Source organism: Anser anser (assembly GCF_964211835.1).
Source record: "Anser anser genome assembly, chromosome: 6".
NCBI lineage: Eukaryota > Metazoa > Chordata > Aves > Anseriformes > Anatidae > Anser > Anser anser.
Window position 1 is genome coordinate 8,503,670 of NC_139726.1, and position 26,164 is coordinate 8,529,833.

At 37.9% G+C, this 26,164-nt stretch overlaps 1 protein-coding gene and 1 long non-coding RNA gene across 2 annotated transcripts in view; one reads left to right on the plus strand and one right to left on the minus strand.

Annotated features, from left to right (window-relative positions):
- The window catches only part of LOC310901720, a 40,147-nt gene extending 14,239 nt beyond the window's left edge, over positions 1–25,908 (minus strand). The window contains exon 1 of the long non-coding RNA XR_014586074.1: positions 367–25,908. This is a non-coding gene — a long non-coding RNA (uncharacterized lncRNA). The remainder of the gene's footprint in view (positions 1–366) is intronic.
- DPP10 (dipeptidyl peptidase like 10) overlaps positions 1–26,164 on the plus strand; it is a 486,012-nt gene that overhangs the window by 139,930 nt on the left and 319,918 nt on the right. The window lies entirely within an intron of this gene.

The following is a 26,164-nucleotide window of genomic DNA, read 5'->3' on the forward strand; positions in this document are numbered from 1 at the left end:
GATTACTTTTTGGTAGTCTGTGAAGCTTATATCCAGTAAAAAGCTCCACAAAAGAAGATTTGCAGCAGCTATGTAAATATATTTGAAATTCAGCTCTCGCTTAAAAATTGATATAGGTGCCAACAGTTACTCTTGATATTTATTTACAAATATTTCTACATCTACAAGCAAATAAAAGAAGTTACCAGATTCAGAACTGACGAGCAAAGCGTGTGCATGTATATATTTATAGATATAGAAATACCTATAAGAAATATACTTTATATCAAATGCCTGTATTATGTATAACATATATATGTATTAAATTAATATATAATATAATACATATATAAAAGTATATTTGCCTTGTCTTGATGTTTCTCTTACCACTCAAGCTGCTGCCAATGAGAACAGGAAGGTAAGAAGTTGTTGGAAAGGATCACACTTGACATCTGGTTCCACGGAGACCTGAGCAATTAAACATCTTGACAAATCTCTCACGTTTCTATTTCTGCTATTACTGTTTGTTTACAATAGGACTCAGAAACTTCAGGCAAAGATGAGTATTCTTTTTTAGATTGGCACAGGCAGGATTTGTAGTAAAGAGGACCTCTGCCTGGTGCCACATCTCTCTCTCACCACCTTCTATAAGAAAAATGAGGTCAGTGGTTCAAACTTGAACAGCTGATTTCAGGATATCAATTTGACCAGTCAAAATAATACACCTTTTTTTCCCTGTGAGGAAGCAGGCTGTCTTAAACACATACATTCACACCAACAAACAAACAAACAAAAAAACAGTACAGAGGCCACTAATGCTTCAGCTATCTCACATTAAATTAGAGTTGTTAAGCAACAGTTTAATTACAAATTTGTAAGGTATTTCAATTACCAAGGAAATAAGCATTAGAAACAGTAGACATATACTGTGTGATTATGAAGTGTGCCAGCTGTTGGTTAGGTCATTAATATTAAGCTAAAAAAGGAAGCCAGAGAATTTTGACACTATTTTAACCCTATTACTTTTTGATACTTGTATAAATTTTCCTCAAAATAAAAGCTCTTGCCACTCCTGAAAAAGATCCAGAACGCTTTTCTAAAAACCTTGCAAATCCTATAAAAATAACTCTGAATATCAACAGTCTAATATATATACATACATAAAAATAATAATTTAATAAAAAAATAATAAAAAAAATCAACTGAATAGAAAGTTATAGTGCTTGGTGTCCTGTAGCATCATCTCTCTCTGTTTGCTTTGGCAGTATCTAGAGAATGAAATGTAAGAGGCATTGAATGTGAGAAGAATGAAATGTGGAGGGTGAATGAAGAGCCACTAGGGCTTTGTGTATGTGATGTGTTGAATGTATGTCTGTATACATATAGAAAAAGAGGCAACATGCACTCTGCAAAGGAGCCGTTGTACTTAGTTAAATGGAGTCATTGGATTTTTTTTTTTTTCTGATGCCGTTTTTTCCCTTTACTTAATTTCTTTCTCTTCTCTGTGAAATCTCATCAAGAAACTAATCGACAGAGTAAAAGAGCATTGGCTTAGAGTACCTTTCGTACAGCTTTTTTAATCAATCTTCAGTCGTGTATTTGGATTCATATAAGACCTCCAATTAACTTGCACATTAACACTGGTGAAACAAATTTAGACCCTTAACTTATCAGAAATGCTGTATGCAAGGAATTTGAATAACTGAGCAGAATTTGTCATCACCTTTCTTCACCGTGCCCATATAAAGCCGGTCACCAAACAGAAAAGGTAACAAATGGACTGAGAATGTTGTTTTTCTGAGATTTTCAGTTCTTGAAGTGTAAGTGCTCTCTGCATGTCTCACGGGATAAAACAGGTTTTCTGAAGGGAGAAGTTCTTGCTGTTCCTGTTGACTTCATTTAGGTATTCTCTACCTAAAGAAACCAACTCATTTGGTTTTGTAATGGTTTGTAACATTTTATTTTCTTTCTATATTAGACATCATTATACTTTATCAGTAAAGTATGTTATCGGTAAACTTCAGTTCTAAAACAATGCTTAACTTTGCCCATTGGAGTGGTGTTATCAAAGTCGGTGGAACAGCTCATACAGAAAGTCAACCCCTGCTGTCACTTGCTCTCTTGGGAATAAAAGCTGTTTCCTAGGCATGCCCATAAAATGGCAAATGCATCGAATCTTGGTTTTTACAACAGTTATCTGACAAGATTAGATTAGATGCATTAATTACAACTCAACATTTAGACATCTATTTTAAAATTGTATGCATCTCAGAAAATCTACTAGAAAAAGTGAGTTATTTTTGTGCTTTCCTTTTTATTTTAATTGTTTTGAGACATGATTATTTGTCATATGGTTGTTTCTAGGGTCTGCTAAGAAACGGGAACTTACTGTATTATAGATAGTAAAAATGCACAGTCCTTGCCATGAAGGACCAGGATCATTTTAAAATCCATTTTAGTCATTTGCTGTCAAATTCTGCTTTCAGAGTTTGCAAGGTAAATCTAAACCCTGTGAATGGAAAGCATTTCACTGTGCTGAATATTAGCTGATGTTTCTAATTATTCAAAGGTGCTTACAGTATTTTAACCTGCAGTACATTAACTTGTCCAAATTATTTTGCTCACTATACAAAATGATATAATAGTTCTTTACCTTGTCAGAAAGATAACAATGAGTGAGTTTCATATCTAATTATTTTGTTATCTGCTCAAAATTTCTAATGACCCGATGACATTATTTTTATGCAATTCTGCTGGATACCTATTGGGGTTGCTGTCATTGTAGCAATGAGAGGTTGCCTGGTGTTTTGGAGGCGTATGGAGGACCTTCATGTAGTACTCATTGGTGACCCTGTTGGTTTTGAAACTAATTTAGCTTTGAAGTGTGTGGTCAGGTCCACTCAAATGAAGCACGTTAGGCATGGACTTGGCACCTGAGGTTGGAGCAAATCTTTTTTCATTTGACCTACTGGAACAATTATGTGACACAATAACCATACACTCATACAATGAGAACCAATGAATATGAATGAAGTTTATGAATTTATTAGAAAACTGCATGGCATCCCAAAGCATCTCTTGGTGGAACTGTTTGCATGAGATTTATTTCTTGACTTTAGTCTTTTTAGAACTAAGGAAAATAAGAACTTGATGTAATTTTTGCACCATTTTGCTGATGGTTCACACTAAGGTTGTATTATATGCATTAAACTGAACCCATGTCATCGCTGTTGCACATGTGAGCTTGAACTTTTTATGCAATTACCAGACACAAAAAGGACAATGCAATTAACGTAGTGCATTCCCAGCACAGAAATGCGTAATGTACTAGAGACCAATTAAAGACGTGAGCACGCAGATCACTAGGAATTGCCCAGGAATAAAAGTTCACTTGAAAATAAGGTAATTAAGTTAATCTTCTGATAGTGAAATTTTGCAGTAAGTGCATGTATCAAATATGAAAGTAAGGAACTTAAGAGGTAATTAAAATTAATTCAGGCGTTAAATTAAGCTTCTAGCTATATGAAGTGGTAGTAATTACAGACATCAGAATTAGAACCATATTGTAATCAGAGTAACTACAGTGTAATTAATGTAACGACACCACAAAATATCTACAAAAATAAAACGTAAGGTGTTGGTTTCACAGAAAACATTACTGTTTTAACTGGAGAGCAAGTCAGTCAAAACTTGGAACAGACATCAGTACTCAAAATATGAACAAAGCTGCCTGCACTCAGGATGCGTGCAATTTTCCAAGTGCTGAACCCAAACTGCTCTTGAGTTTACACAAAGTATAGCAATTTGGCATCCTCACCTAACTTTACTGTCCAGAGGTATACTTGTAAGGTGCATGAGCTTTGCAGACTACCTGGTACATCAGGAGTTACAGGCAGGCAGAGCCTTTGCAGTTGCTTTCTGCAATTAAACTTGTCAACATCTCTCTCAGGAAAGTACTACTGGCTCATTAGGGCTAATTGCTGGCAGACACCTGATTCCCTCTGAGGAGAGGAGAGGAGCCAGGCTGCAGGGAGGTCTGCAATGGGTGAAGTAAGGATTGCCTGCCAGGCAGGTGGATGCACCTTTAATCATTCCTACAATTGACTTACAGCTACAGGAAACTTGACCTTTTCTTTGATTAGAAACCGAGCTGATGAAATTCCTCTCCTTCCTTCTCTGCAATCAGTTGCCATGTGAATTATGCCATTACATATGTGTATCTACCTGTCTGCCTTAGGCATGTTGTTAATGCTGCTGTGATTAATGTAATTTATTACAAATTATTGGGTCTGAAGAGGGATCTGATAGGAAAAAGTAATATGTCAAAATAGGCATTCTAAAAGGTACAGCTAGTGTCATGCTGTGTTTTCAATTATTTTATATGGCAATCCTGATGTTTTTATCTCTGGCATGAATAGTAGATTACCCATTACAGGTCTTACATTATAAGGCAACTTGTACATGATCTGTGAAGCAAGTGGAACTAAAAAAATATCTGATTACAACTCAGTCTGAAGAGAGAATGGACCATTTTCTATGCGGTAGAAGCAGATTAAATAGCATAAGGTTAGGTTTCTATGTAGTACTTTAAGCATAACCCATTTTGAGTTTGGGGAAAGGTTTCTTGCATGTTATTTATCTCTCTCCCTTTCCTTCTGTGTCCTAATTTATTTAATGTATTTGCCTGGAAGATGTTCAAGTTCTGTTTTACTACTGAGTGTTAAATTCCAGCAATTTGCCTGCAAAAACTCCAGTATTTGTCCTACCATTTCCATTTCAGAGAGGATTTTCTTTAGACTCGCCAAATTTTTGGCCCAACACAGTTATCATGCAGCTAGACATACTGAAAGCACTAGGATGTTGCAGGTGTACAGGAGACTTCATAGCCTCAATCATGCATCTGAAGGCTGAGTTTTGGAACTCCAAGTGTTTGGAGATTTCTATGGGAGCGTTCAGGCACACCTCTGTTCTGTGCCGAGGGTCAGAGGCACGCGGACTCTCAGTGACACCTCCATGTTTCTAGGACTTGACGTAACTGCTCATTATTGACTCTAGCTGAAAAGATGTGAATTGCTTTGTGTAATTACCCAACTGAGCTACTGGAATTGCCTGAAGGATAAACTGTATATCATGTTCATGGCATTTATTACTTTTTCATCTGACTAATAAAAAACAGCAGATTGCTGTGTAAGTCTTATCAAAATAAGGAGAAGACTGTATTTATCGATAGTCATGAGTTAACACAGTGTAAATAAGATTCACAGGATAGTCTGAATTTTATGTTAAAACCTGTTTGATTACTGCATAGTGATGCATCAATGAAAATTATTGTTTTTTGTGTATTTGTGGATAACCTGGATTAGGACAATGAGTGTAAGAGCAAGGAATAAGAAAACACCATTGATTTAAAGACGTGGTTAATTCAGTGAATTGTGACCCTTCAATATTTTCCAAAAGAAAATCAGAGCTATTTTTTTACTTGGATTGTAAGTAACTTTTAGGAGTTGGACATCTGTCCAACAAAACTGGAAAGAAGCTATTAACTATAAACTTTTTTTCTTGACAGACTTTTTTTTCCCTAGTTCCTACAAAATTCTTAAAAATAAATAAATCTTTCATGTTATTTTTGGATTATTTAGGATCCAATTCTTGTGAATGAAAATCAGAAATAATATAGGCTTAGGGTTGCTCTTTTGCATGTTTTGATCATGAGGACTAATAATCTCTCCAGTTTTTGATCTGACAATGCATGTATACTCCTTTATTGTCTAAACGTTTTAATTCCACCTCTTTTTCCAGTTTCCAGCTGACCATTAAAGTTTTTACTTCCAAGTGTCTTAATGTGGTTTGTAAAATTGTGGCCCAAATTTTGTGAGTGTAATGAAGTGCTGGGACTTGAAGCCAACATTAGATATGCAGGCATAAAGGGCAATGGAATTTACACCTGTGACTGAGTGCTTTTGCGATATTATAGGTACTAAAGGGAAAAACTAGTTGGAAATTGTTGAAAATGTGTTGCTAATTACAGGTGTCACCATGGAAAAGGAATTGAGATTTGTGGGTATTCTCTATGCTGTGGAGAGGTTTGGAAATGCCATTAATGTGCTTCATGCTTATGCTTTACTGTGTATATCTGGGCCATTGCAAGAGGATGGTTTGTTACTCGTACTATTGTTATATTTTTCAAGCAGTTTGTTGCAAAAAATTGTAAGGATAATTCCACTGGCAGGTATTCTGGAGTTTACTAAGCAGGCAGTTAAAGCTGTGGGAACAAAACATTCCTTAAACCAAATTCTGGGGAGTCAAAATGACATCCAGAAGACTTCAGCATCTTAAACAGAAGAAGGTATCATCATTTGTTCCTCAATGAGCAAAGGCAGTGGCTTAGTTTCTCTATTTTATTTTCTATACCATCTTATTACAACAGTGAAGGAAATTTTAGTATATCTGTGTGCTGCAATTTGGAAGGATGGGATAAATTTTTGAGAGTCCCGATTTCTGCATGGGAGCTAACACAATTGGATACTTTTGGACATGTTTGTCTAAGTAACAGCTGCTCCCATTAGGAATTAGATTATTCCTTTGCGTCCTTGGAAGCTCCGGTGGGTGTAAATTCTTTGAGTTCTGAATAACAGGAAATCAAGAGTTATGTTTTCTTATTTTCCAAGACTTTAAGGTCCACGATTCAGAATTTTCTCTAAAATTTTGATTGTGAAATGTCTAATACATACATATATTTGAATTCTGGGATTTGCTGACACAATAAACCTGAGGTTTAGAAGTTCATAGCTAGAAACATTGCATTTTCACTTCCATCTTAGATTTAGCTGATGCAGAGGGCATGAAGCCATGGGAGCATGGGCTGCATCTAACTGGTGGTGCCAGAGTGGCTCTAAGGTTAGAACCAAACCCAAATTTGCTAATCCTCTACTGTGAGTCCTTAACAGCGTCTTCAGGGTTCCAGAGCAAACAAACCAGTACTTTAGAGCTTGTCTCAGAACTTGTTTATCTGCAGTGTGGGCAACTCTCATATAATCCATCTCAGTCCTTTTGTTCATGGCATGTGAATGACATTGGGCGGATGACACCATCCTGTGGAACCCCAAGGGCCCCCAAATCACCAAGGAATGAAGAAATTTATGAGCAGTTTGAAGCTCTGAGTTGAGACTCCGTAAGTGGTTGATATGGATGCATGGAACCAAATTTTACGATTGCTATGGGCTGGCTGCCACCCCAGGAAGAGTGCAATTCAGTCTGGATTACCTCCTTGTGTGTGATTCTCGCTTATCACCAGCTGGAACGTGGTGCAATAAGACAGCTGGGGGCCCTCTTTGTCTGACACAAAAATGAGTTGACTCGCTTCATACAGTAATGAATAGTGATCTCATTCTTAAACATTATCCTATGTACGTTTGTTAGGTGAGCCTCACTGATATAAATAAGGTAGCAACCACTGATCACCCCCAGTCTATTTAATTTTAACACTGTACCATGTGCACTGTAAGCTGCCTCTTGAGCAAGAGCTTTGGATACCACGTTAGAGTGCAGTCAGGTTTCTTTTCTGCTTCCCATACGGCATGACCTGATCACCAGGACAGGTCAGCCAGAACAGAACTTCAAATTGGGTTGGATGTACCTTGAATTTAATTAGCTCCTGCTGTTTAGGCCACTTCAACCTACCTCACTTTCTGAGCTGAATGGTTTACTCGTCCACTTTCATCTCTTCAAGATGAGATGCTGGGTCCAAAGACCAGTGAATTGAAAGGATCTCAGGAAACTTTGTAGGCCATTACAATAATAATGGGGGGAGGGATGGCAGAAGCTACCTTTTGAGCTGCCACACACCAGGTGAGAGCAAGCTCTCTAAAGTGGGGAGGGCAAGACTACTGGAGTGCACCATTCCTTAACTTTGTTCCTGGAGCTGGTGATGAATAGGGCCGGCTCCTGCTGTCTGCTCCTTGCACAGCCAGGAGTTTCCAGTAGGGAGCAGGGAATGGGCCACAATGAATGCCAATTCTCCAGGTTAGTCAAGGCCCTCGTGATTCATCTTTGTTTTGTTCCTTACTAGAGTTATGGCTCAACAAACCTGCATAACCAGTGGTGCTTTTAAAGTCTCTAACAGTAGCAGGCTGCCCTCCTGCCCCCAAATAAAAGGCTGTGTTGGATCCTTAGAAGTTCATATTCATCTGTATCTGGAGAACTATACTTGCAGTTCACTCTATCATCAACCTGTCATTTGTAATGCTATCAGCTGCGTTTGAAAGGTGACCAGGCCTGCCCTTGCAAGGTATTAGGGGCCATGCTGATGTGAATAGAAGAGAGAACAGAGCTGTAGGATGGGACGAGGAACAATGAGGTGGATGGTGAGGTGTGTAAGGTTGGGATGAAGAACGGAAAAGTGTTAATGGACAATTTGTGTACAAAGAAAGCAAAAGAAGGAAAACCGATAGCAGAGAATGTTGAAGGACAATACGATTGAAAAGCAGGGAAAGTGTTTTACAGAATGGAAACTTTATAGAAAAATAGTATGAATAGACTTAATGAGTAAAGGAATATGTAAACAATGCCAGAAAAGTCTGATTCTAAGATTAAGGCTAAGAAAGTAACCTAGAAAAAGAGGAAAAATCCATATACGTTTGTAAGAGCAAGAGAACTGTATTTCATGGAGAGCTTGCTTTAATCCTTAATTTGAATCTGTAATTTAATTATGGCTGTTTGTATTACTTCCACTAATGCTTTCAGTAGCAAAACTGGCGCCCCCTGTGTTTTCATATGGATGTTGATTTTCTCTTGAGTAGCGACCAATTTTGAGTGCCTCAGCAACTCAGATAAATTGTAATTACTGGTTCACGTATTGCTGCAGTGCACTGGAAGTGAAAGTCATGATGACGTAGAGTCCACGGTGGAAATGAGAGTTACGATGAGATCTCCTTTACCCAAGTTTTGCCCCACCACTGTGGCGCAGAGCTCTACTGGTTTCCACCCCAAACTGGTGTTCAGTGCAGAGTTAAGGGATCTGTGCCATGCATACAACACAGAGTAGGTCAGCAGCACCCTGGCCATCTCTGCAGTGGACCTTGATAAACCATAGCAGCACGCTGGTGGGCGTCTGTCCGCAGCCAGCTCTTCAGTCCGTAAACCAGGAGTCCTACCACTACGTTGGCTCAGAGTAACGTTATAGTGCTTAATGATTTAGTAGTTGCAGAATCACTTTTGAAATCCTTTTAACATCAGTTATTTTACAGTGTAAATATCTCTGGTGGTGGTAGTGGTGGCAAATGGATCGCAATAAGAGATGAAGAAAGAATTTCCATTATATGGCAGTTGTATCCAGGGGGTGTAATCTGACACTTCTGCTTTTATGTACTCTTTGAATTTGTCACTGTCATAATTTGATGAAATATTTTTCATTTGGAAAATAAAGCAGTAGAAACCAATTACTACATGGGGTAAGAAAAGAGAATACATCTGCAAAATTGCTGGATGTTACTTACAGAGGGTCTCTTTATAAAGTCTAATTTGTTAGGTATCCAGCCTTGGTTACAGAAAATAGGTTCTCAAAGTACTAATAAAGAAATAGATAATTTGTGTACTTTGCGTGCTTGTCTATCTAAGGAGGTGTCTCTGAAATAAGAGCACATATTTCTGTTTAAAATACTGAACAGGCAATTCGCAGACTGATATAATATTTCTGTGGTTTATGATTCCATATGTTTACAAATATATGAATCATTTAAGAAATGACACGCTGTTATAGTTAGTATTAGCAGCCTTTTACAGACAGAAAAAGATAAGTTTCTGGCTGATATAGTATTTTGCTAACTCTGAAAAAAGATTTTCATTTATTAAAATAAAAAAAAAATGTAAAGGAAAAACAATGTAGCTGAAAAACTGAATATTTAGATTTTGAAATCTTGACTTGTTTTGTGGAACCAATAAATGAATACTATACTTCATGCTTACCTCTTTCTGCCTAGGTAGGACTTGCTGGCGGTCAAAAATCCTTGTAATGCACCCTCCTTTAGTTTTTTATTATTATTATTTTTTATTTTGGTGCCCAGCAGCCAGAGGTGCTCTGCAGCATCTGCAGCTGAGGCTTCAGATTCCCATTCAACCTCCATTAAATGGGTCAGACTTGGGCCCGCCTGTTTTCCATCACAATGCTCTAGGGAGATCATCCAAAATTTTCCCTTTCCAAACCCATTTTTCAGCAACCGTGATCCCAAGCATGAAGAGGTTCAGGACTGAGCAGAGCCTGAATGCTCTCACCTGCCCAGAGGGGTTAGTGCCATGATCAACTGAGCCCATATAAAGCTGATAATACGTTGTAAGGGACAGTGCTCCTTCAATGAACAAATAGATGTCTACATTATGCCTTCAAAAATTAGTCAGTCTTCCATCTCCATAGATCTTTTTACATGTTTTGTCTGTTTTTTTTGTGCCACACATTTGTTTTGTGCCATATGTCTACTTCTTCCTCAGAATAAATGTTTCAATAGTCACTTAAAAGTACAAAAAAATTAGTGTCTACAGCTGAGCTCCCAAGGGCAATGATCTAATAACAAATGTGTGGATGAAAGGGAAAAAGACTTGATTATGCATTTCTAAACCATTATGACAGACAACAACAGCGAAGAAATGTTTTTAACCTATAAAACTTAATTAAATTTTATCTTCCCCTGTAAAATATTCTGGCTGTGATCCAAGAAGGACTTGAGCAGGAATGGCTCCCTCCTCAGTCCCTGTCTTCGCAAATGGCTTGTGTGACCCTGGGTTAAGCAAATTGGCTCCTTAAGCACGCCATGAGAAGGGCTGGGAAGAATCAGGCTGTAGCGGAACATTACTCTCAAGTGTTGTGCTTGTTTAAGTAACCCCGTTGCTGCTGTTTGCTGCTGCCTCTCTCCCTATCACCTTTAATCTGCATCAGCTCCTGACCAGGTCCGTGATGTGTCTGTCTACAGGCAACGCTGTACACGCACATCTCAGTGAGGTGCCGGGGGGCACGAGTGCAGGAGGAGCAGAGCAGCTCTGCCTCTGAAGGAAAGCATAAGCATGGCTTTCTCTTTGCAGTACATGGAGCTGGAGATAAAAGACAATGTGCTCTTCGTCATAAAAAGGACTTCCTAGACCTTTCCTAGCCCTGTTCATGCTACTTGCCTTGTAATTCTATCTTTGAACAGCAATTTACTAGAATCCTCATCTTACCACTATGTAACGTGTATTAGGTCTTGTTCCTTTCACACGTTTTGTAGATACATTACAGATAGAAACAGATATCATCAAATGATTTCATACTAAAAGAAATATGGGAAATAGGAAAAAAAAAGATACATTCTTCTAATGGAGTTCCCATGCCATAGCAGGTGTGGGGAGGAAACCAAAAAGGGTGGGTGAGGAGTATTTCAGAGTTAATGGAAGGAGATTTTGGCTCGGTATCTAACCGTGATAACACTTTGTCATGTCATCCTTCTGACACAGCCCTCCAGAGTCACGTTGGAGCACTGAATGGAAGAAAAAGAATCATAGAAGCCCTTGGCAATCCTTCCTTGCACGAGGCAAACATCAGCTTACGGAAATAAAAGACAAGAATAGATACTCTGATAGAAATTAGAGCAGATGGGAGCTGACTAGGCCTAACTGTATTCTCCCAACATTATAAAACACTCAAATTGTTTTCCTGGCTGCTGTCTGATCATTGAAATGCTTATGTAGGCGTGATATCTCACTAAGAATGATAAGATGTAGTAAATTTCTTTTGTTTACGTTCTTGAGGCTTAGAGTGGTAAATCTGTTAAACATTTTTCTGTGATGCTCTGAGAAAAATATTTGTATTTTGCTGTCTGATACATTCCTATAATACACAGACCTGAACGGTGTCCGTTGTTGAAGAGAGATATGCACAGTCTATTGACAGTGCACTAACCCTGCATTTTCCTAACCTTCTGGAATGTAAGTTTTGTAAAAATGTCTTTCTATACAGAATTCCATTTTTCACAAAATGTTATTTCCATTATTTTTTACCCCTTCTCTGTGAGATTCTCAGACAGTACAGTGAAAATATATAAAATGATAAAGTAATGATGTAGCAATTGTGTTGTCTGATTTTCAAGGGTCGTAAAGGGCTACTTCTTTAATCTGAATTCAAGTTAGTCTCACTCTAAATTCAAGGCCAAATACTCTGTCAGCCACAATTTTCAATGTATTCTGTAGCTAGTGGGTAAGTACCATTATCCTCAGTTCACATGCATGCCTTAAAGATAGGAACTGAATTTAATCTCAGAAAGTGAGTCAGAACCAGAACTAGAACACGATTTTTGTGCATTTAGGTTTGACATTTGAATACAGCTGCTGAAGCCAAATCCCTGAGATGCTTCTACAACAATTACTGCTGTTTCAAGCATACCACTGAGGTGATCCCTGCAATACAGAGATCTGCAGATCAGTATTTTTGTGCTAATTTAATGTCTGAGTGAACACCAATGTTGTGTTAGAGAAGACAAAAGAAATTAATTAAAAATAGGGCAAAATTCTACTGTAACCAGAAATTCCTGTAAATCCTGATGGTGAATAGAATACTGCCATGTGTGTGCAAGGTATGCTTAGTGCTTGAAGGAAGTTAATCTTAAAATAATTTACTGTCTGACAAAAGCAGGTTCTGAAGTGTGTTCCTTCATGGAACATGTAGTGAGTATAGCAAAACTAAAGTGCCCAAGAAAGGTGTTATCATACCACGGACAGGTCCAGAATTAGATACAAGTGTCTGGGTATCACAAACAATAACAAATTATTGGTCTGTGAATTCAAAAAGAGGCGCTGGCATGGAGAATTGATCATTGGGCCTAATATGCTGAGTGAAGATTTTTTTTAGTTTGTTGCTTCTCTCTCCTAAACTGTTACTTCTTTATCTTGACTGTGTTCATCTGGAAACTCTCTCCCAAAAACATTAAGAGCATTTTTCTTTTCTGTTTCTAGAGGTGCAGATTGTAACTCTAGAACAAACTGAGAAGCAGTTGGATAGGAGTTGATACATTTAGGACATGCTTTATCTTCCAGCAAGTTTCATTTGTCATTAGAAAGTCAGTTAAAGACTGAATAAGAGCATGTTAAATTCAATTTAATACCTCAGCTGCTGCATTGAAAAATTCAGAAAAGCTTTTAGTTGAAACCTAGTTGTATTTTTTTAAGGTTTGCCTTTGATTCTCACTAGACTACAAATTTTTGTTGTTTACTTTAGAGACAGAATAGCTAGAAATATTTTTCTGTTCAAACAAAAGCTCATTTTGTAGAAACTTGATGGGAATGCATAAAAACATGCAAACGATTTATTTCTGCAGGTCGGCTACTGATGTACTGAAGTTCAGTCTCTGAGTTTAGTAGTACTGCATAAGGCAGGGCAAGAGCACAGCAAATAAATGCAACAAGCAATGGAAGAACAGCTGTTGCAGAAGATGGATGTTTTGCTGTAATGATGCTGCTAAGATTATTAATTTATTTAATAGAATTCAGAAAGGATTCATCTGTTAGCTGTCACAATTTTATCACTGGGAGCCTGTGGGTTGCCATAGGCTATGGGCATGCTGTTTGCCTGTTAACAACATCCAAGGGGGGTCAACTGACAAATAGCTTTGTTTATTACCGTTTGGTTTATAGTTCAGGATTCGTTTGGAACGTCCCAGCTAACATTTGGTCCCTCAGTTTCCTAAGATTGCTGACACCAGCTGTAACAGTAGTCTTTCTCTCCCAGCAAATCTTTCTTCCTTTGATGAGCTTGTTCCTGTAATTGGCTTTCCCCTCTCCCCTAGATTTTATTGCTGTTTGTATTGCAAGGGTACCTGCAGAAAACATGACCTTGCTGTTTTAGCCACTGTCCACACACATCACAAAAACATATATTCTTCAAATGTGTTAGAGGTTGTTTAATACAGTACAATAGGTGGGTGAAACCCATAGATGCAAGGAGCGCAATGTAACAGTAGGATGATAACAATTAATGTAATAAGCCATCTGCCTCTAGTGACTATCAAGGAGTTTAATAATAAGCTTATTTTCAAACATTGTGAGAAAAGAGATGAGATTTTTTTCTTACATATTTGGTGACATTTATAGGATGTGATTCTTTATTTTTTTTTTCCCCACAGCACCTTTGCTATCTTTTTTTGTTTTGGTCTTCTCATTCTTTCAATGCCACGTACTAAACAGCTTTTTCCACAGTAGTGACACCTGCCTTAAAATATGCTGGTATCATTTAGAGGCAGCGGGGTGAAGGTGACAGTGATTTATCCTGCCACATGTACTGATGGCATCCATATAACCTCAGTTGCAAGCAGTTATTGATTGTAATCTACGGCTGTAATTCACAAGGTCTGATTGAATACAAAGGGTGATAATTATTATTATGACGAAAATTATTATTATTATTATGAAGAAAAAATACAAGCAAGTGACAACAGAGTCATGATTCCTGTATCACCTGAAAACTGTGCAAACCAGCACCCTGTGATTTGATTTCTGAGAAGCTAATGGAAAAAGAAGTGGTAATTTCTTGTTCTTTATTCTTTATTTCTCTCTTAATTTCTTGTTCATATATATATTTTTTGGAAATATAGGAGCTTTGAATGTCTATCCTTCACCTCTTCTATCATAAATCTGTCATACCTTTAGAGAATAATTTTACTTTAATTTCAAGTGTTTTGTTTGTAAATTTTCTGAGGAATGTAAATAGCATGGTGATGCAAGCCACGTCATTAGGATCAGCTTTTCATTGAGTCTCAGGCAGATAACCCAGCTGAATTCTCTTTGTGCTTGTTGAAATAAAGTACAGTGATTCATAAAACTAAAAAGCCGTGAGTTACAGGAATTGCACGTATATATGAACTTAGCAAATAAGAAGGAGAATGAAACATAAGTTTAGTCAATTCCTGAAAAAAATAAAACAAACAAACAAAAACAAAAAAAAGTGGGAGTGCTTGGAAAAAAAAAAGGCAGCTTCATATTTGTGAAGGGAAACATCTTAAGGCAGTGTTTCTAAATCTGATACCCGTGCCCTTTCAAGCTTCAAACGCATCGTCACAAGCAAAAATACCTGGTATCACAGTCCCAAGACGAGGTTGAATTTTAAGCTATAGCTTGAGCATGCATTGTTGGGCAGCTCTGCTGATGTCCTTGTCATTGCTCACCTTCTCTTCCATCTTCCCATATTCCCTGCCAAGTACATAGCACAAAACTGTAACAAAGGAATTTATTACTTCTGACTTACATATTGCAAACAAGAGAAAGAAGTATAGCAGAATTTAAAAGTCCTGTGCAGTGACAAGTACTGTGTCAGCCTGAAAAATTGCTGTACCCATGAAAATTAATCAGAACTCAAATGACCTCTTAGCACTGTGCCTTGAACAGTAGAGTAAAATCTGTCAGTCTTTCCTTGAAAGACCTCCTGTCCCTGTGATTGAGCTGGTATTCACCAGCTTCATGTGGATAATTATTAACTGAATGTATAAGCTGTGTGTGTTACAGATCAGAGCTACTCTACTGAGGCATAGAAGCCACAAGCTTCACGTCTTTGGTCTATCAGCACTGATGAGTATGGTTGACATTGGGACACTGATGAAACACATCTCTGCTCACCTTAGCAAAGCCTAAGCCCAGCTTTTTGGATACACCTGTGTGTGGAAAGCTAGGCTTGCAGAAAATGGCAACTAGTTTGTCAGTAGGGTCAAAGAGCTTAATTTAGCCATTCAAAGCTATTGTTACAAATGCACTAGGAAGAAATAAACACATTTAAGCAATGGTCAGTATATTACAATATTTTTACTGTTAAGTAAATGGTTTTTATTATAAACATTGTGTGGATACTAATTACAAAGCTAAAAGAAGACCTATGTATTTTTTTTCAGCCCCATGTACATTTTCTAGTGCTGCATTGGCCCTTCCAGAGCAGTTCAGTGAGGAAATACTTGACTGGTCAGAGAGAAACCCATTTTTATTTTTTATTTTTTCTAATTTTTTTTTTTAACTTCATCTCTTCTGCAGCATTTTGCATTTATTGGGTTACAAAGTAACGTAAAATACCCAGTTTTCCGTCTGTCAAAAATTGGAAAATAAAATAAAATGAATCTGTTTAAATGATTGGGAGACAAATTCATGCTGTTTAACACAGTAAGAAACATGGCATATTTGAACATAAACTGTATTCTCAGGGATTTTCTGTAAGATACTCCCTTTAAGTAAATACCCTTATCTGTGTATGTATGTGCATGCACACACAAAAATATTTACCTGTATTTCACTGTTGTGTCTTCTTTTCTCTGTTAAATCACAATTAATGACAGTATTCCTATAAAATACCTGGCAGTTAGGCTATTAACATGTACTGTATTTCTATGGAGTTGCTGACAGATATGTACAACTCAGATGAGGTGATAGTTAAAGAATTAGGGTCCAATATGTTTTTCTTTCTGTGTCATAAAAAAGGTAGGTTTAGAGAGCCCTTTGAAGCTCTAGAATATCATGATATCATTTAAAATAATATTGTGAGAGTATTTAGCTCTCTTGACACAGAGAGATGCAGGACTGTACCTTAAACTGGGTGTGATGGAGGTGGATGCAGTCAGCTCCACACCTGGATTTCTGGTGTGCCCCTCAGGCTGACCTGTGCTATGCTTGTTCCTGCAGGCTGAGTCTTTCTGAATAAGAAAAATGTCACTTATTTTGTAATGTATTTGATATAATAGATTAACTACAGTAATGAAATCCTACTCCGAATTTGTCAAAGCATTATGGATGTTCAGGTCCTATGTTTCAGTGTTGGCTTGTTTCTGCTTGTCACTCCTTGGGGAGATCTGGCTTATTTTCTAGAGAGAGGATGGGGGAGAAACCACGAGGGGATGCTTAAGGAAATACTAGGGATGGAGAGAGAGCCAATCTACAATGTCAGTCCAGGATATCATTGGTATCAGCCTGTTATTTACTTATTTTGTATTCTGTTTCTCTACCTAGATTAAGAAAATGATAATATCTGAAGAGTTTTTTTGTTTTGTTTTGTAGCTTGTGAAGGATGAGAGGAAAAGACTCATCTGCATAAATTTCATCTATAGTGTAATACAGCAGATCCTAATTTAAGTGTTAATCATGTTTTTGTATTATTTGTAAAATTTTGTCTGAGACAAAATAAAGAATATTGTCTCATTAAGAAATCTGGCAGTATTACTGTGACAGTAATCACATTTTCATTCTATTTTCATAACGAAATCTTCAAAGCAGCTTGAGAAATATTCATTACTGATTCAGGCCTCAACATGCAAGTGAATAGCTGTATCAGCCCTGTCATATATAATTTCAGCAATGCTATCGAGCACAAGAGAAGTTTAGCTAACTGCAGAATGAAAACAATGGAATGCTGGATAAGATTAATGCAAATGTTCCTTTAGAAGAAAATAAGCATCTTAGAAACCAAACAAAGCAAATGGTAATTTTTTATTAAAGTAGTAAATGCTGCTGTTTTATTGTTTGCTATTGATAAATTCTTTCCTTAAGGCATGTAGTCCCACGGATTTTAAAGATGATTTTTAATATATTTTTGCTCAGAGGGATTCCTCTAGGAACAATGCAAAGGAAACAAATTCAGTAATTTGGTTACAGTTTCCATGTTTAAAAACAGTTTTGGATTCTATCTTTATTTCTGTTATCCATTTGGAAGCTTCTTTTTATCATTATTAGATGATAACTCCAAACTCTGAAACCTTTGCCTACAGTGAGAGTCTTTTTGTGTTGCTTCCACTTCCATGTGCCAGACCTAAACTTTGCCCTTTGGAACATTTGGGGTTCCCTGGCTCTGTTACCTTGAGGAAAGATGCAATAATCCTAGCTAATTTTGGATCTTGTCTGGGTTTAAGTTTTTCTTTATATATTTATATTTCTAATTCTTATTGTTTCCATTTAAAAATATAAGATGGTTGAAAAATACTTACTTTAAAGATCCTTGCACAAAAGTTCTTGATGTAAAATGAAAACTGGTTGTGCAATGCTGCTCCATTTGTAGGGTGTATTTCATCACTCTAACCCTTTTGTATTACTTCTACTAACTATGATAAATAAAGTTTAAAAAATGTAAATAGATAACATTTTTCTTCTATTAGAAATGGAAATTTATGAATACCTGATGGTTTTGCAAGAATATTTATGATTACTAGGGTTAGCGTGATCTCCTTGGTTCTGCAGTGTATTTGGAGGTCAGTCTAATTACTTGTAAATGGAAATCCCCATTGCACATAACCTGAAACCTCGGGGCTCTGTTCCAACCTTTGAGACATACATACATATATATACATATATTTATGTATTTTTTTTCATGGTATGAGCTTCATTGTGAGTAAAACAGAGTATGATGCTTCCAAAGTGTTTCTGTTTTTGAGTACACAACAAGTGCTTTTAAAGATACTTATCTTCCTTTGTTCCACTTTCATGGGCTTAGGTGGCATTGCCCTCATCATCCCTGTTGGTCTGCAGTTAGGTGATGAGCAGTTGGTTAAAGGTTAAACATGTGACACGGTCTACCTTGTCCTTGTGTTAATTAGTGAAAATGAAGCAGACTACAGCCCCTGCTGTAAAAATCCATTTTTATCCATTAGTGAAGGGCAAACTTCAAAGGAGACTGAGGTTTTGCCAGTTCAGGAATAGAAATGTGATACTCCAGGGCATTGCAACTCAGTGGTGAACTCTTTGGCAGAGATGCAGAATGCACAACTGCAAACTGAGAAGCATAATGGGGAGGTGACCATGGTCACTGGTGAGGAGCTGGGGAAGGATACAGCTGCCCTAGGAGGGGAGCACCCAGTTGTTTTCTGAGACATGCTGGAAGAAGGTGGTGAGATGTGGTGATGGTGAACAGCTTGAATTGACTTATGCAATGGGGAAGTTCAAGGGAAAATTTGCTTTTCCCTCTACAGTGGGAATGGCACCAACACAGGAGCTCACTTGCACATGATACATCCTAGAGTCTTGCTATGTCTGCATATTATTCCGTCTTTTCAGTGCTATTTTTTCTCAAGATAGAATTTAACCTTAGTCTACTGGCTTGGGATTCACTAAACTGCTTGAAGGGGGAGAGGGGTAATGGTGGATTTGTCCTCTTTGTTTCCTGATGGAGTCACTAAATAAAGGAGTTGGAATTGGCACTACTATAATTTTAAAACCTGAGATGAAATGTACCTTTTCAAAAAGTAGTTCAGAAAATTTTCAGACTAAATCCTTTTTCTGGTATTGTTCCAAGTTAAGCTTTTGCTGTCACTTCAGTGACAATGCAGCAATGAAACCAGCATATGGTTTTGGGAATGTGAAGGAGAGGAGTAATGCTTTCTAAGTCATGTTTATTGTTGTCAAAGATCACCTTGATAAGTGCAGCTATGCCCATAATATGTAAATCCATAATACAAATCTGCTATGCAAGCTAAACTGTGCCTTTGATTACTCACATGGGGATCAACCAAGTTTTACTTCAGAATGCAGTGATTTTTTTGAATATTGAAATTAATACACAACACCATGGTGTGTCCTGATTGTAACCTTGTCTGACAAAAAAAAAATTAAAAAATAATTACAACTTGTTCTTGCTTTTTGTTCTGCAGTTATCACCATGGTGTAATGTGATGTTACGTTCTTAGCAGCTGATTGTGCAGCCTGGAGACCTGGTGGTCTTCCAACAGAGCAGGCACAAATTTTCTACGACTCTCCATGTCTCTGTTATTTTTCCTCTGGAATCTTAGTCTTCTGTGGGTTGTGGTTTCAGGGTTTTTGTCTACTTAATATTTAATGATAGTTACAGCAAATGGAAAAAGAAAACAAACTTGTGACGCTGCTTGTTACTGAAGAAATGGTTGCAGATTTATTCTGCAAGGTAGTGAGGTGATATTTAGAGCTACTGTAAAGATTTATCTGCTTTTTGCCCTTAAAATTAATTTTTCACGATGACTGCAGTTCTACTTCTATTACAAATATTTAAAGAAGTCAAATTAAATAGGTGGAGTGGGAAGAAACAGTGAAGTGGCATTAGCAACAAAACCCCACGTTGGAATGCTGGAGATTTCATAAATCATATCGTATGCTCAGCTGTTTGTGATAGCAAAATAGTCCTAGGCTAAAATAAATATTATGGGGCTCTGTAAAGCAAAGAAATGTAAGGAACTGTTACAAGCACTAATAGGGGTTGTGTTTAGAAAGGTATGAAAAAAAAGGCGGAAAGTTTAGGAGTCAAAGCTTGTTCTGTTGTTGTTTGTCTTTGTATAAAAAGGCTTCATTTTTTTGAGATTAATAATTTTACCTTAGCACCAATTTATTTTTTTCTGACATTTCTTCTGAAACCGTAGTAAAGCAGCAGTTTTCACGTAATATTCTCCATGCATCACGGCTTGCTGGTGGTCCAGCTCAAGAGGCTTTATCAAGTTTTACATTACTTCCCAGCTCAGTGCTAACAGGTAGAATAGTTGCTTTCCCGGTGGTTAAATTTTGGGGAAGTTACTGCACATGTTGCACAGGAAAGTTGTATCTCTGTTATTCAAATGCTGTACTTGATTTTGACTGGGAAGTATGAAATACATGAGAGGCTGTGTTCAGCTGCAGATGTACTGCAGCTCTCAGGATGATGTGCAGAGCAGGAGTTAATGGAAAACCCTTTCTTTTGGATCAGGGCTTGGAAAACACACATTGAGTGACTTCAAAAATTAAAAACAAACAAAAAAATGGAGACCTCATTTATTCCATAGCTGTTGTGCGGAGTATTGCTGAATGTTTCTCTTCAGATGCTTCGGCTTCTATTTAAGTTCCTTCTTCAACCATTGCCCGAGCACCTGGGCATCACACCTCAGGTCTCCTGAGCAGCATGCACAGCTCACGCTGGGCTTGCACAGCAGCTGGGTGAGGAGGACACAGCCACACGTGGCTGCCCGTGCTGCCACGAGGTGCTGGGTGCTCTGCCCTGCCAGAAATGGACCCAGCACTGATGGCCCCAGTGCATGCTGTATTTTGAGCATTGGCACTCATAGTTTCCTGATCCAATAACTAAAGTAGTACCTTCCTGTTTTATTAGTGCAGGCTTCCCTGAACACAGAAAGACAGCTAGCTCTGAGCTTGAAAAATCCTTTTTATTTTTTTTCCCATCTTTCTAAATTTAGTTCTCCAAGAGCCTGTGTTGTGCCGTGTCTGATGCTGACTGGAGCAGTGTTTCTGCACATCTGTCAGCTACTGAGCTCCTTTTTGTTTCAAGGCTGACCTCTAGAAAGGAACAGATCCCACTTCACTTCTCACACTGTTTTAAACAATTTAGGGAAGAGCGAACATTATTTTGCCTCCTGAGTCTTCTGCCAAGTTTCACTACTGCCAGTAACTCCTAGGTTTCTTATTCCTGATTCCTTTCCTTTCCTCAAACTAGGGCTTTCCAAAACAGTGCAGGTCTGTGATGTTTCTGAGAGCTGATTTTTTTAGGGAAGCACAAATGATGGCTATGTAGGGCTGTTTGAACTTGCAGGGATCACCGGGAAATATTCATAGAGGAAAATTGGTCTTGCTACCTGGTTTCCTAAGAAAGCACTGGTTTGCTTCTGTATAACCTTCGGTATTTATTTATTTTCTACAGTATGTTTTATAACAATACCTTAAAATTAATCTGTTGGTAACAGAAAAAGAAAGGATTAAACAAAACTAAGTAGGACCTCCGTTAAGACTTGAAAAGGAAAGGTTAGAAGAGCAGAATGTCAAAACAAGTGAATTGTAATGTAACTGGAAATTTCAACAAACACGGTGCACAGGAAGAGACGAATGGTTTGTGTATGTGTGTGCACATATGTCTTTCTGGTGTATTTTTCACATACTGAAAATGAAGCATTGCCCAAAAGGAAGCAGTCCCATTTAATAAAAGAAGAAAGACGAGACCAGCATGGCTTTCAAACAGCTGTATGAATAAATAGCACAAAAAGTATAGGAAAGAGGGGCTGGCAATTATGAAGTAAAAAGAACCTTGCCAATGCTAAGAAAACTGAGAAACTGAAATGTGCATGTAAACATAATGGCCACTGATGAGAGCACATCAGTGGTAGGGCCCAGTAGGAAATTATCTGGCTGTTAATTTGTTTATTTATTTTGGTAATTCAATTTCTAAAATTGGGAAGTATTTAAGTGCCTGTACACTTGATTAAATGGTGGGAGAAAAAAAAATCACAAAAAATGAATTAACTTTCAATAGGACAGGAATCAATCTGTTACCTGGTAAGATATTGTGTTAACTAGTAAAATAATGTGATGCACGTCAGAAAATAAGGCCGGGAATATACTATGAGAAACTATATAGTGTATATAAGTATATAGAAATATACTATGAGCAACAAACCATTTGAGTAAAATTAAAGGTGTTTTGAGCTCCCATATCCCATAAGAAAAACATAATCCTGTCCATACTCAACAAGAATCCTGGCTAGTACATACTTACTCAGTGAAAAGAATATGTGTTGCCTTCAGGCATATTCCCAGCCTCTCCTGTAATTTGAAACTAATCTGGACAAAGCGCCGAGACATTTGTCACGTGGCCTAGTTCGGTTCCAGAAGTGATGGAGGATGGTTTAGGTGACCTGAATATGCTTATTGTATCTCAAACTTTTATAATTCCATTAAAAGTGTTTTCCTCCCTGTGATTGAGCAATGTAGACATGTCTCTAATCTGTATTCCTCCATCTTGTCCTGAATGAAGTAGAGATGCTACCTGGGAAGTAAGTACACTCGTGGTCTTGCTCCCTCACAGCAGTTCTATTTCTAGGACCTCCAGTTAGTTTTCCCCAATATCATGTGTTCAAACATGACATTTGTCTGCTATCTCCAGAGCCCAGCTTTCACATTTGCAGAGACTTTAGCATTAAGGACTAAGCCAAGGCTTGTATCAGTCTGATTCCGTGCTTATCAACACAGCCCATCCCTTATCCATGACTGTAAACTGTTGCAGATGTCTGGCACACAGCGGAACAATCCTGAAATATTACCCGGTAAAGGCACTTTTATCTGCTTGCTTTATACATTTTCTGATAAACACGTAGGATGTGTCATTTTATTATTTTAACTAATTATAATGCATTTATATTAGAAAGTACAGTTACACATTTTGAGGTGAATACTGTATTGCATGAGCAAATAATTTATGCTCTTCCTTGAACAGTGAGAATATTGTTCCCTCAGATTTAACGGTGAACTTATTCACCTTCTGTTTTTATCTGATTAGTCTGTTACGTCTAATGATTTTATCTGAACTTTACTATTAGTCAACTTACTGACATCCCGTTCTATGCCTTTATTAAAATTCTGTAACCCAGCAGTTGTAACTACAGCAATAAATGCAGCACAAAAATCACACTTGATAAGAAAGTACGGAAGGGAGGCAGGATTTTGGCCAAACTACCTGGTTTTGCTGTGAAGTGTCATGCTTTTCCAGACTTTGTCATAACAAAATTACAAAGTTTGCTCAGTTGTTGTTAGCACGATGGCCTTAAAATTAATTATTGATGTAATAATTATTCACTTCCCTGAGGTGCAGGTTAAATGCTGTAAACTGTGGAAGTATGAGCCAATATTAGCATTGACACATGTTTAGAGCATTGATTTTACATCTCCTCAGCCCAGTTTGCAATATATTTGTTCAGAGTAGTTAACCTGGCAAAGTGCAAGTATTTCTTTTCTGCCTTAATGTTGAGCTAAGATGTTAGTGGGAAAGTCACTGAGAAGCTTCTCTTTTCAGCTGTCTCTCCTACATCATTTTCCTTCTTTCCTTTCTAATCTGCAGTCGGCTTCTTTCACTCCCTACTTCTTCCCTACTGGCTCTGAGTGCAGGCACACTGGAACAGACTAATGGTCCATCAGGTCCATTATCTGTCACTGGTGCTGACCTGTACCTGGAATCTGGTGCACTTTGTGATTTTGTTTGGTTATTTTGGCCTTGCTGCTTGCCAGAGAATCATTTTGCTACACAAATGCATTAAGAATTCACAGCTGTCAATTAAAAAAAAAAAAGACTTTTAGACCTTTCTGTTAAATAGAAATCATTTTGAATACCAGCTGAAGGTGAATTGTAGCAGCTCTGTGTGCCTGAGTCTGCTGGTATTTTAATGCTGTAAAAACATCTTTACAGTTCTGGTAGGTTTGACTTCAAAATGTAACAGTCACATTATAAATAAATCCGGTCCACAACATCTGACTCCTTCCTTTGACTTTTAATACCAAACTTCTCCTACTGAAGAATCTCACACCTACTGTAGTGCCAGTGGCCAAGGGACCAGAAATCCCAGGTTTGTTTCGGGCACTTTTGTTTCACATGTATGTGATCTGTGTGCAGGTACCTTGCAAGCTGCTGCCGACAAAAGCTTTATTTTTCCCTATTGTATGTGCTTGTGGTGTTGCATCTCACAGGTTAAAGGGGAGCTACATTTGGATAAATTTATTTTTTATTGAGATTGTTCATTTTATGATTTTATCTCTGTGAAGGAAAGATTTCTTGATTATCACAAGACCTTTTTATAAAACGGTATGTACAGTACAATATGTGCATATTTTTTATGCACATTATGGCAGTGAACAAAGACAAAATGGTCTACTCTACCCCTAGAAATGCAATGATTGTAAAGAGCAATGACTCATGTTCCTCCCTGTGAGGAACCTCATGTAGGTACTGGGTTCCTTGGGACAATTTGGCCTCTTGGGAAGCTCTTAAATACAGCTCTTGAGCTGTATTTGACTGTGGTTTGCTTGGAAGCTTCTTTTTGACAAAAAGCAATGTTCCCAGAGAGCTGTCCTAGAGGTTGCGTAATTTTACCCAAATCTCCAGAGAACGAAGCCTGCTCCTCCTGACAGCTGATGTGAGCAGCTGGGTGTTGGTATGGGCTGTGAAAGAGCTTAGCTCTCTTTTGCACAGGTACTAAAAAGGGACGGTTCCTGCTTTTTTCCAAGGAGAATGAGTTGATTGTGCATATCTGAGAGAGATGTATGTACAGAGCACAGAAAATTATGTTTTTTGTACTTCTAACTACTTTTGTGCTAGAGCAAGGTGCAGTCTGTGTGTAGCGCACAAAGTCAGTCATTTAGCTGGCAGATATTGCAAAGTATTTCTTTCTGCTTAGGATGATGTATGCTGAGTCCTGAATGGGTTGTCCCTTTTCTTGATGAAACAAATGGAGACTGTCAATAAGTGAAGCAGAGATAAGATAGATAGTGGCTTGTTAGTGATTTGGGAGTGAGGTGATATGGCACAATAGATTAATGCTTTGCCTTCATTTGTTGACATTTAATCTCTAGATTTTGGTTTGTATTCAGTGCACAGAGTAACTGAAAATCTCCCATTTGATACTTGTGAAGTTGATATTGGACTCTGACTTGGAATCAGCTTCCTTGATCTTTAGTATTTCCTTTTTTTTATTTTTTTAATAGGCGTTTTAATCTTTGTTTCTGAAAACTGACGTAATTCCACCATTTTCCCTCTGAGGGATTCAGTAGTTATGGCTCCATACTATAGCCTCTCTTTTTTGACCTTCTTCCTCCTTTCTCTCATGAGTCTGGTCAGGGCCTCTGTGGTTTTGCTGCATTTCCTAGGTCCTGCCTTGCATCACTCCTGCATCTAAAGAGGGTAAGGACCCTGAGGCAAAGGGGCAGTTCCATTTCTGGCCATAGGATGGATGAGAGTGCTGACTTGCTGCCTTTCTAGCTGGATGGAGCAAAGCTTAGAGACATTATTTGTTGTCTCAGATAATCCGGAAACCTTCTCAAAGGAAAATATTATTATTAGTCATTGATATCTTGATGTATTTGTTGAGTCTGAAGACATCCTGGTTTCCATCTGGCCATGTGAAGGACTGAAGGTAAGTCCTCCAAAATGGACAGAGCCTTACTGTGCAAATGTGTCCCCCGTGTAGCTCTGAAAGATATAGAAGCATGCATAAGAAGAACAAAGTGGTATTAGTGGTGTGGGTATGAATCTCAGAAGGATATATGGTTGTACTGTTTTACTGAAATGCTCTCTATAACAGTGTGCTGCTGAGCTGATCATGAATTCAAGCTGGGAGACACAGTACTTCTCCTTACAACTGCTGCCAGAAGCGTACATGGCAGTCTCTTTGCAAAAGATAACCATTACACGTGCAGCTTGCATTTGAGAGAGAAGCCATCT